The sequence below is a fragment of the Artemia franciscana genome, chromosome 15, assembly GCF_032884065.1.
Source record: "Artemia franciscana chromosome 15, ASM3288406v1, whole genome shotgun sequence".
Classification (NCBI taxonomy): domain Eukaryota; kingdom Metazoa; phylum Arthropoda; class Branchiopoda; order Anostraca; family Artemiidae; genus Artemia; species Artemia franciscana.
Window position 1 is genome coordinate 30,606,061 of NC_088877.1, and position 11,596 is coordinate 30,617,656.

At 34.4% G+C, this 11,596-nt stretch overlaps 1 long non-coding RNA gene across 1 annotated transcript in view; it reads right to left on the reverse strand.

Moving 5' to 3' along the window:
• Window positions 1-11,596, reverse strand: part of LOC136036330 (uncharacterized) — a 350,999-nt gene that overhangs the window by 338,396 nt on the left and 1,007 nt on the right. The gene's annotated exons all lie outside the window — the stretch shown is intronic.

Sequence of the window (11,596 nt, forward strand, 5' to 3'; positions counted from 1 at the left end):
CAAGAGCCAAGAGCTCATTTGGCACTTGTGAGAAGGTCAGAACCTAAAGTTAAACTTTATAGCACAAGATCCTTCTAAATATCAAATTTCATTAAGATCTGGTCACCCTTTCGTAAGTTACAAATACCTCAATTTTCAAAATTACCTCCCCCCTCCCAATTCCACCAAAGAGAGCAGATCCGGTCCAGTTATGTCAGTCACGTATCTTAGACAGGTTTCTATTCTTCCCATCCAGTTTCATCCTGGTCTCACCGCTTTAAGTATTTTCTAAGATTTCCAGTCCCCCCAACTGCCCCCCCCCCCCAATTACGTTTGATCCGGTTGAGATTTAAAATAAGATATCAGAGTTACGAGGTCCTTCTAAATATGAAGTTTCATGAAGATCCGATCACTCCTTCGTAAGTTAAAATTACGTTATTTTTCTTATTTTTCAGAATTACCCCCCCCCCCCCCCCCCCCCGCAATTGAGCGGATCCGTTCCAATTATGTAAATTACGTATGCAAGACTTTTGCTTATTTTTCCAACCAAGTTTCATCCCAATCCCTCCAATCTAAGCGTTTCCCATCATTTTAGGTCTCCCCACCCACATTATTCCCAACTCCCCGCCCCCATCACAAGATCTGGTCGGGATTTAAAATAAGAGCTCTAAGACACGATATCCTTCTAAACATCAAATTTCATTGAGATCCGATCACCCGTTCGCAAGTTGAAAATACCTCATTTTTCTAATTTTTAAGACTTACTCCCCCCCCCCCAACTACCCCAAAGAGAACAAATAAGTTCCGATTATGTCAATCATGTATCTGGGACTTGCGCTTATTTTTCCCATCAAGTTTCATCCCGATCCCTCTACTCTAAGTGTTTTCCAAGATTTTAGGTTTCCCCCCTCCAACTCCCCCCAATGTCATCAGACCCAGTCTGGATTTAAAATAAGAGCTCTGAGACATAATATCATTCCAAACATCAAATTTCATTAAGATCCAATCACCCGCTCATAAGTTAAAAATACTTCATTTTTTCTATTTTTCCGAATTAACCGGTCCCTACTCCCCCCCCTAGATGGTCAAAATGGGAAAACGACTATTTCTAATTTAATCTGGTCCGGTCCCTGATACGCTTGCCAAATTTCATCGTCCTAGCTTACCTGGAAGTGCCTAAAGTAGCAAAACCGGGACTTTAGGTTTTCCCCCTCCGACTCCCCCCAATGTCATCAGATCCGGTCGGGATTTAAAATAAGAGCTCTAAGACACAATATCATTCCAAACATCAAATTTCATTAAGATCCAAATACCCACTGATAAGTTAAAAATACTTCATTTTTTCTATTTTTTGCGACTTAACCGGGCCCCCACTCCCCCCCAGATGGTCAAATCGGGAAAACGACTATTTCTAATTTAATCTGGTCCGGTCCCTGATACGCTTGCCAAATTTCATCGTCCTAGCTTACCTGGAAGTGCCTAAAGTAGCAAAACCGGGACCGACAGACAGACCGACAGACCGACAGAATTGGCGACTGCTATATGTCACTTGGTTAATACCAAGTGCCATAAAAAAGCAAACAACAGTTTTAAAAGACGTGCCACCAAGTTTATATCCAGGAGGTGGAAGCTTTTTTACTCTTGAAGACTAGCTAACCTATTTCTCCAAACACTTGTATAAAGAAGAAATAGAAATGATGCCATGCAGCCAATAATAACCGATGAGCTCAGCTATGCAAGAAACGGACAATAAAGATAAACTAATAATTTCCCCGATGCTGAATTCTGTTCAAAGGACTTTTAACACGGGAAATAATAAAGATAACATTATACGCTATGGTTTGGCCTCTTTTGATAGCACTGAAATTTTCAAAGTGAAGCATAATCTTTGAAGTAAGAATCTAGCAAATGACTGGGTCTTTAAGAGGTTTAATACTAATGCAAAACTGAATAGGTTAGAAAAGTTATAATAGTGAACAAAAATGTAGGATAACTGTAAAAAAAATATATGATGGCAACAAATTTATTTTCCATACAAAAATAGAAAGAGGAAACATTGAAGGGATTTACATTTAGATTATCTCAGAATAGAACAATCATCACAGCATAAAAGAAAAAAGAATTAGACAAGAAGTAGAGTAATTTTTTTTGAATAATATACCTATCTATAAAAAAATCTTCTTTCAATGATCATTTTCGGCAATATTTAATAGTACTTTGAAGGACACTCCTAGTTTTTCATTAAAACTCTGTAGAGTTCTTTTGTAGCATAGTTAAGATTCTTCTATAGGAAACAACAAGTATTCCAGCTTTGAACACATCTCCGTCTATCCGATTCTATCACCAACACAAAAGCACTGTATACACAAATATGATGCTATTTCAAAAAGAGAAAATCAATCAAATTAAAATTATGCTTTCTTTTCAGCATAAAGAAGACACAATTTTAAGAATTACGAGCATAAATGCACTCCTGTAAATAATCAAACTGAAAGAATCGATTTGCCAATTAACTGCACTATAATTATATTTGAAGTATTAAACTATTTTATTTATTATATAACTATTATTTTGTTAATCCAGCTGTATAGATTAACGAGCGCAAAGATACTACACTTCTTTTTCTAAGATAAAAAACAATGACGAATACTAGGATTAGGATTATGAGCAAGATTGTCGTTCCAATTTATTCAATCTTTTTATCTGGGTCTCTTCTATAAAACCTAACTCTAAGAACGTGAAGTAGTAAGTATATGATAAGCTATATGGAAACGATATTATAAAGTTCTACTTAAACAAGTTTTTCAATTATTATTAAAATAAAGGAAAAATAAAATGTCCTGGATTCTTTATTTTTACCGTTTGTTGAATCCAAAAGCGGATTCTTGGCTTAAGAAGGCCATACAATGAACAAAAGGAGCATACAGGCCATACAAGGAGCAAAAGGAACATACAGGCCATATAAGGATAAAAAGGAGCATACAGGTCATAAAGGAGTAAAAGAGTTTGGATGAGCAGTAAATTCCTTTAGAGAGGGGAGAGCAAAAAAGATAATTTATTCCAAAATGTAAAGAGTTCTGTTTCTTTTAAAATTTGAGAAGGGGAGAGAAAGGAGCAAAACCAAGAATTTCACGGATAATTTAATGAATTTAAGATTGAAAACCCTTGATTTTTATTTGAATTTTATAAATACTTGATGCCTGTTATGTTGCAACGACTTTTTATGTAAAAATAAACGCCATTACACAAAAAGACGGCAACAGCAAACAGTCTTCCACAGAGTTCGTTATGAATTACTGCTCAGCTCTAAAATTCAACATAGAAAAGGAAAAGGACGTCAATCGATTGGACATAAAAGACAAGGAAAGAAGTGATAAAAAAGAAAAAAAAGAACAGCTCTAAAACTTAAAACTGACCCTATATATAGAGGACAAAATTAAAATCTGCGTTTGTTTTAGCCATCCTTCGTTTTGAGTTCTACTAAGATGTTCTCACTAAAGGATCATTGGTTGATACTAAACAAGAATGGAGGACAATAAAGTCGTCAAAAAGATTTTATTGTCTTTTGCTAGGCAAGAACAAAGTATTGGGCAGCAAACAGAACTTTACTGAGTTAAGTAACTGGTAAAAGAAACCGAGAAGCCCTAGAAAAGTACAGCATAATCTGTATTTAAGACAGGGAAAGGCTAAGGAATTCCAGTCAGGTTAAAAAGCTTAGAAAAGACACAAAATGTTAAAAAGGGAGCTATAGAACAAGCAAATAGCTAGAAGAACTCATCATATAGGGAACGGAAACCACATAATTAAAAAGTGGGTAAGAATTTTTCATCGTCAAGACATTTAACACAAAAAAAAATTAACCTATGAGAAAATAAATATTAATCAGCCCATTTTCAAAATAGAACAAAAAACAAATTAAGTAAAAGTATGAGTTTATTTGATCTGCAGCAAAAAATATAATGTCGTTAGTCATGCGTTTGGACAATAAAAGACTAGAAAAAAAATTTAGCAAAGCAGGATCAAAAATTATCTCGATTCCACAGAGTTCGTTAGGAATTACTTCTCAGCTCTATAATTCAACCTAGAAAAAAAAGGTAATTTTCACCATCCTTCGTTTTTAGTACTGCAAAGATGTCCTCGCATTTATGCTTATGATCTGTTTCATTTTGTTGTTCAAAAAATATAGTTTTAACAGAAAAAACGAATTACAAGCCTTAGACAGATAAATTAGTAACTATAGATACAATTTCAATCAACCACATAGAATGTCAATGACGACAAAAATGGAAAGGATGCCTACTTGAACCCTTAGAAAATTTGCCTGATTTCGAACAAGGTGGGAAACAACCCTAAACAACTCATACTGCAACTGTTGCTATATTGCGAGCAGAGGGTATTAAGCTGAAGCTTTCAAGGAACATTTAGACGGACACTGAAATAAAACAAAACGAACATTGATCATGAATAATGTCAAAAGGGTGACCAATTAATATCTCAGAAACGGCTCAGATTATTAAGTTAGACTTTCCAGGGTAAGTTGTGGCAGATTTTGAACTCAAAAGAAGATGCTATGTGTATACTTTTAAAATCGTTCGATATTTCAAACAACTTCTTATATTTGAAAAGTAAAAGAAAAAACATTACAAGAGAAGAAAGGAACATGGTGTTGTAAAGCTGACTAATTAAGTCAGAATTTGATTTTAGCAAAAATATTAAGACACAGAATACAAAATGCAAGATTTTGAAATACCATTTTTTATTGTGATAAAAGCCCACATCCTTATAAGTATAGGTTTGTAAAGGAAATTGAGAAATAACCGCTTCATTGCTTATGTACGTAGGCTATGTAATCTGAAATGAAATGGTTGACCTATGGTATAAAAGACACATTTTATGGGATCAAGCAATTGTTTCTATTTAAATTACCAGACTGACCTCTGTTGCGTTTAATTAGGAATACCTTGGAATTTTGTAAGTGTTTTGAAGTTTTCTGTTTTGTAACTGGAAAATTGTATTTGTTTTACACTGTGGGACGTTTAGTCCCAGTGCCGTATATATAGCCATTTTCCTTATGCCGTTTGTGTTGAGTTAAATAAAGTAATTGCATTATACCAAACTTCTCTATGAAATATTATTTAAGCTTATCGTCAATTCCCAGTAGAGACTCTTCAGATAATAGGTCAGGCCGTCCTTATGGAAACAATAGCCAAATTTTTATCACCTTAGGATCTACTCACAGCCCCTCCAAGGGCAAGGTTAACAACAGTTACGGTAACACAGCAAAATCTACCACAACTGGTGGCTTGCGGAAGAACTGGGTCGAAAAGACTAAATAAAGTTGTAGATAAAAACGTAAATGACTAATCTACCAAAAGTCAAATTGACTTCACAAACAACGCTACTTGACATTGCAAAAATTATACCAGAATACGCGAGAATTTGAGATGTGGATAAATTCATCGAAAAATTGAGAATTTTTGACGATTTAACAGAAATAATTGACGATTAAGTGATAATGTGTAGCAGTTAGATTAAGGGGAAGTGCGCTAAAATATTTTGAAGCAATTAAAGAAAAGAAGCAAATGACATTGAAACTGTAATTGAATCCTTCAAAAATTAAATTAAAAAAACAAGTATTTTTAACGGAAAGTAGGGAGTGACGTTAAGACTTAAAACGAACAGAAATTACTTCGTATATGATAGGGCTGCTTCCTCATCAACACCTCGCTCTTTGCGCTAACGTTTGACTCTTTCTCTTAACTCTACTTTTTAAAACAGTAAAAAACTTTAGCGTAAAGAGCGGGGCGTTGATGAGGAAGCATCACCCTTCATATATGAAGTAATTTCTGTTCGTTTTAAGTCTTAAGTTTGTGTCTCGTTTTATATGCTGGCCCTTCCTTATGTATTCTAATTGCCCTTCCTTATGTATTCTAATTGCCTTTCCTTATGTATTCTAATTGCCCTTCCTTATGTATTCTATGCCAAAAATTGCCGCATGGTGATTTGGTTTGCTACAATAATGCCAACGAAATCTTTTCTATATTGTCCGTTAGTCTTCTGACCTCTACGGAGTGTATAATTACTTTTATATGTCTTTTACCTATCATTATTGATTATCATACTGTCCGTGGTGGTGGACACCCATATTTTCTATAGCCCAATGCCGCTAAGGACTTAAGGTCGTGAAATCGGTCGGCTATTTCCTTAGAAGATGACCCTTGGCCCCCTTTGTGCCTCTTAGGTTCACGATCTGTCTCCCCAAATTTGACACATTTTTGCCCTCTTCTATGGTTAAAGGAATATATGTTTACTGTGCTATTTATTGACATCTGTTCGGAAAACAGAGTGGTAAAAATTTAAATAATGATTTACTATAATGGTTAATGATAATGATTTAATAATGATTAATGGTAATAATGATTTACCGATTTTACGCTGTTTTTAAAATTGAGTGTTTCCAAAACATACCGTGTTTACTTGATACAGGTGTGTCAAAACATTAATTAAAAAGAAGGTTCTTAAGAGGTTTCCTTCTATTGTACAAAATCTCTGTTTCTGTTAAGCTGGTATTAAGCTGTTAAGTTTCTGTTCATCTGCATTATCACAGATGCTGTATATGCTAGAGTGTATAGATATTCAAAGCTTACTTATCTAGATGCTCCCAACTGACTTTTACCCAAGTAATCATTTATTGTCGTTTTTAAGGAATATAATTTGAAAAAAATTGAAAATAGGTATTAAAAAAAGAAAGAAAGTGAAAAGTTTTGAAAGTCTAAGTAAAACAAGCCAAATTTCTAAATTATTTACTCGGTGTAATAAGACATTCAAAAATCTTTTGTGAGTAGCTAGGGTGTCAATTCATGCAAATAGAAGGGGGGGGGAGGTAAAATTTATTATCAAAAACCTATGTGGGGCAAAATTCATTATATAAAGTATAGGAAGGGGGTGGACAACTATGCTCTACCCTTTTCTCACAGAGCTGAAAATATTTTGGTTGATAAAGCCACTTTATCAAACTACCAAACTTTGACAACAAAGCAAAATGAAATAATATTATAATGTGCCCCTTAAAAAATAATATTTTAAATCTATTAAGAGCAAAATTTCACTGTTACTTTATATTAAATTTTGTAATAAGTGCAAAAGATAATATTTGTAATTCAGTTCATTTCCTTTCTTTATTACAACAAATATTTACAATAGCACTATAGGTTCCATGGCCCATAGTAGGGGGGCTAAATAATACAAAATTTAAAACAAATAAACAAAAGAATTCACTTCATTAAGTTTATGCAATAATAAAAAAACTCAAGCAACAAGAGAAGACACCACTCCCTGATCGATCCAACATTTAAAACCTAACGATCCTTTGACCCAATCCGGTGCATAGGGCAAAAAGAGCTACTATCCATCCCAAAAAATTGCTGCCCCATGATTCCTTGTTGAATTAAGGAATAACCCTTATTTCTTAAATAGGCAATAGAAATAAGGAATAGAAGAAATAGAAATAGGAAAAATAAGAAGTCGAAGAAGAAATAATAACATCCAGTTCTGGAAGATGAAAAATCCTATACCTTATTACATAATAATATTTTCCTATACCATATTATATGAATAAAACCTCAAAATTGACGTCTAAGAGAATTTCTCTGTGACCAAAAGAGGAAATGGTAAGATAAAATGAGAGCAATAAGCAACACTATCTAGCTAAAAAAAAAATCAACTTCATACAAGTTTCATCAAAATACTTATTTTTTAAAGTAGTCTTTTCATTTTGCCTTAATCTTGATTAAGGATGATGGAGGTATTTCTCCAAAAAATAGACCCATGTGTGACGCGTTTGTTCTTTAACTAACATAGTCCTTGCCAAATTTACTTCTTCAACCGCCCCTTTTCATGAAAAAATATAACTCAGGGGTATTTATAACTTACAAGTGGGTGATCGGATCTTAATTAATTTTGATATTTAGAACCGGCATTAAGCCTCGGATTTTCATTTTAAATCAATCTATTGATTCTTTGAATTTTGTTAGAGTTCATACCATATGAGGTCTTGGCTCTTTTTGCCTCCTCACAAGTGCCATATGAGCTCTTAGCTCTTGTTTAAAATTATTTCAAGTCAATAAGTCTTAAGTACTTGTCGGCCAACCGTCTAGCACCAAACGAAAAACAGGTCGTACCCGATTGGGATGGGAGGATATTGTAAGGAAAGATTTAAAGGAAATTTGGAATACCTGGGAGGATGTAAAGAGGGAAGCTTTGAATAAATTGGGATGGGAGAAGAGCGTTCGTGCCTGGGTTGGCCTCAAGTGGCTTGGTGCTTCAGTGAGTTGTTAGAAGTAGTTGTATTTCATGTAAAAATCACATCTTCGCTAGGAAGGCCTGGATTAGCGTGAAAAAATCTCGGCAGGTCTAAGTAGGCTTTTCAGCTTTGAGCGGGAGGTTTCATTCCTGATATTATGACACTTCCTTTACACTTTCTAACATTTATTGTGTCCAAAATAACACAAGTGGTCAGATCACCGAAGTTTAGATGGAGTTGGTGATTTTCAGTTTTCCAAGGGAAAGAAAGGGTTTCCCCCTTGTAAAAAAAAATCTTTTGTGAACTACAAGTACAGTGCACTGAAACCGTACCCCCTCCACCTTGGATACGGCCTTGCCTGTTAATTTTATAATCGTTAGTTGTCATCTTTGGGGATCAATAAATTTGTAATGTTTGAGTTTTTTCAGACGAAAAGCTTTGTAAAATTTAACTAATTAGCTTCGCTTATTCATTTATTTGGCTCAATGTGGGTACATAGACAAAAATTTATTGTCCTAAAAACTTCATAACCTGAAACGACCTAAAGAGAAATACAAGAAAAATCCTTGTTCTCAGCCAGCTAAGATGGGCTAAACGGGCAAAAAGGTATTTCTATTCTGATGACCTTGCTAATTTAAAGTGTACCTAATCTTTTAATTTAGTCTCTGTGGTGTAATTGATTGTCTCAAGGCGATTTGTTTTAAATCAGGTATGTATGCTTGCAGGGGGAGAGGGTCATGGGACCATGTACCAAAATGTTAAAAATTCTTTTTTGTTGCCTATAACAAATCATACATATTACATGTTAAAATATACCCCTTCCAAAGGACACTCTTATACTTATTGCTCCAAAACACTTGTATATAATTTATTGGGCTCTTCTGTATTACTATCACCCATTCCGAAACTAATTTTTAAAATGTTAATAAAAAAAAAGGCTTAAAGAAATTAATAAAACAAATTCATATAAATTACAAAGAAAATTTTGCAGCTATTGATAATGCTAAAATTAGTACTGTAATAATTACACCCCTTCCCCTCTCTCACAGCTCAAGTTTTCAGCTTCGTCAGTCAACTTTGAAGATGCATCATTGCTGGCTGATGGCTTACAACCAAGTTACCGACTTACTTCATATTTCCAAAAATGATTTGCTCATCTTTTTTACTATTTGGTAGAGCTAACTAATGCTATAATACATGTTTGATGCCAGTTTTTTAACAGCACCCTGTTTTAATGGTCTCTTTTTAGGAATATTCAAGAGTACGTTTTAGAATATTCTTAGATTTCCACAAATATTCCAATTAGAAGTGACCGATTTTCCGGCTTTGAACTCACTTCCGGAGCAAAAAGCTACTCCTTTAAGTTAAATACAAAAAAACAAGTTTTTTCAACTGAAAGTAAGGAGTGACATCAAAACTTAAAACGCACAGAAATTACTTCGTATATGAAAGAGGCTGCTTCCTCATCAACGCCCCGCTCTTTACGCTAAAGTTTTTTTACTGTTTTAGAAAGAAGAATTGAGAGAAAGAGTCAAACTTTAGCGTAAAGAGCGGGGCGTTGATGAGGAAGCAGCCTCTTTCATATACGAAGTAATTTCTGTGCGTTTTAAGTTTTGATGTCACTCCTTACTTTCGGTTGAAAAAACTTGTTTTTTTGTATTTAATTTCTGAACGTTTTTGAATCAATGCATGTTTTGATTTTGGCTCTCCGCAGAGGAATAATCAAAACGAAATTTGAATATTTTTTTTTTCTTTGGGGGGGGGGGGGGGGCTAAATGGCTTTCTCATAATTTTGATCGAATGATTTTGAGAAAAAAAAGAGCGGGGGCGAAGCCTAGTTGCCCTCCGATTTTTTGGTTAATTAAAAAAGGCAACTAGAACTTTTAATTTTTTTACGAATCTTTTTATTGGTAAAAGATTTACGTAGCTTATAAATTAGCTTACGTAAAGAACTTTTGTATTCTCATGTTTTTATTACATATATGAGGGGAATCGCCCCATCGTCAGTACCCTCGCTCTTTACACTAAAGCTTAAATTTTATCCCAATTCATTAAGAATGACCCCCTTAATCACAAAAGCCGTAGAATAAATAGTTGAAATTACTAAAAATACTTTAGCGTAAAGACCTAGGTATCATAAGGAGGTGAGCCCCTTATATGGGTAATAATTTCTGTTTGTTTTAAGTTTTATTGCTGTTCCTTACTTCCAGCTGAAAAAGCTTTTTCACATTTATTTTTTATTTTATTTTTTTAAATAATGCTAGTAAATCCTGCTCTCCCCTTCATGGAAGTTTTCTTTTCCCACGACAAATTCTCGATGGAAAGTTCCCCCAGCATATCCCCCTCCCCTCTTCTCAACCTCTCCCCCCAACCAAAAAAAATCCTCCTGAAAACGCCTGTATACTTCCCAATAACCATTACTATATGTAAGCACAGGTCAAAGTTTGTAACTTGTTGCCCCTCCCACGGGGACTGTGGGGGAGTAAGTCGTCCCCAAAGACATAGTTATAAGGTTTTTCGACTACGCTGAATAAAATGGCTATCTCAGAATTTTGAACCGTTGACTTTGGGAAAATAATTAGCGTGGGAGGGGGCCTAGGTGCCCTCCAATTTTTTTGGTCACTTAAAAAGGGCACTAGAACTTTTCATTTCCGTTAGAATGAGCCCTCTTGCAACATTCTAGGACAACTGGGTCGATACGATCACCCCTGGGAAAAAAAAAAAAAAAAAAAAAAAAAACAAAAAAAAAAAAAAAAAACAAATAAACACGCATCCGTGATCTGCCTTCTGGCAAAAAAATGCAAAATTCCACATTTTTGTAGATAGGAGCTCGAAACTTCTACATTAGGGTTCTCTGATACGCTGAATCTGATGGTGTGATTTTCGTTAAGATTCTATGACTTTTAGGGGGTGTTTCCCCCTATTTTCTAAAATAACGCAAATTTTCTCAGGCTCGTAACTTTTGATGGGTAAGACTAAACTTGATGAAACTATATATTTAAAACCAGCATTAAAATGCGATTCTTTTGATATAGCTATTGGTATCAAAATTCCATTTTTTTAGAGTTTTGGTTACTATTGAGCCGGGTCGCTCCTTACTACAGTTCGTTACCCACGAACTGTTTGATCAAACTTAAAACTGAAAGAATCGCTTCAACCAATTGATTTCTTCAATATTATATTGGAAATATTGGTTTATTTTATCATTTTGCAATTAGTATTAATAAAATGATTGATTGATTGTTTAATTTAGCGCAAAGATGTGGTATTTCTTTTTCTATAAAAAAAAACCAGTCAAGGACTATGGTTTAGAGC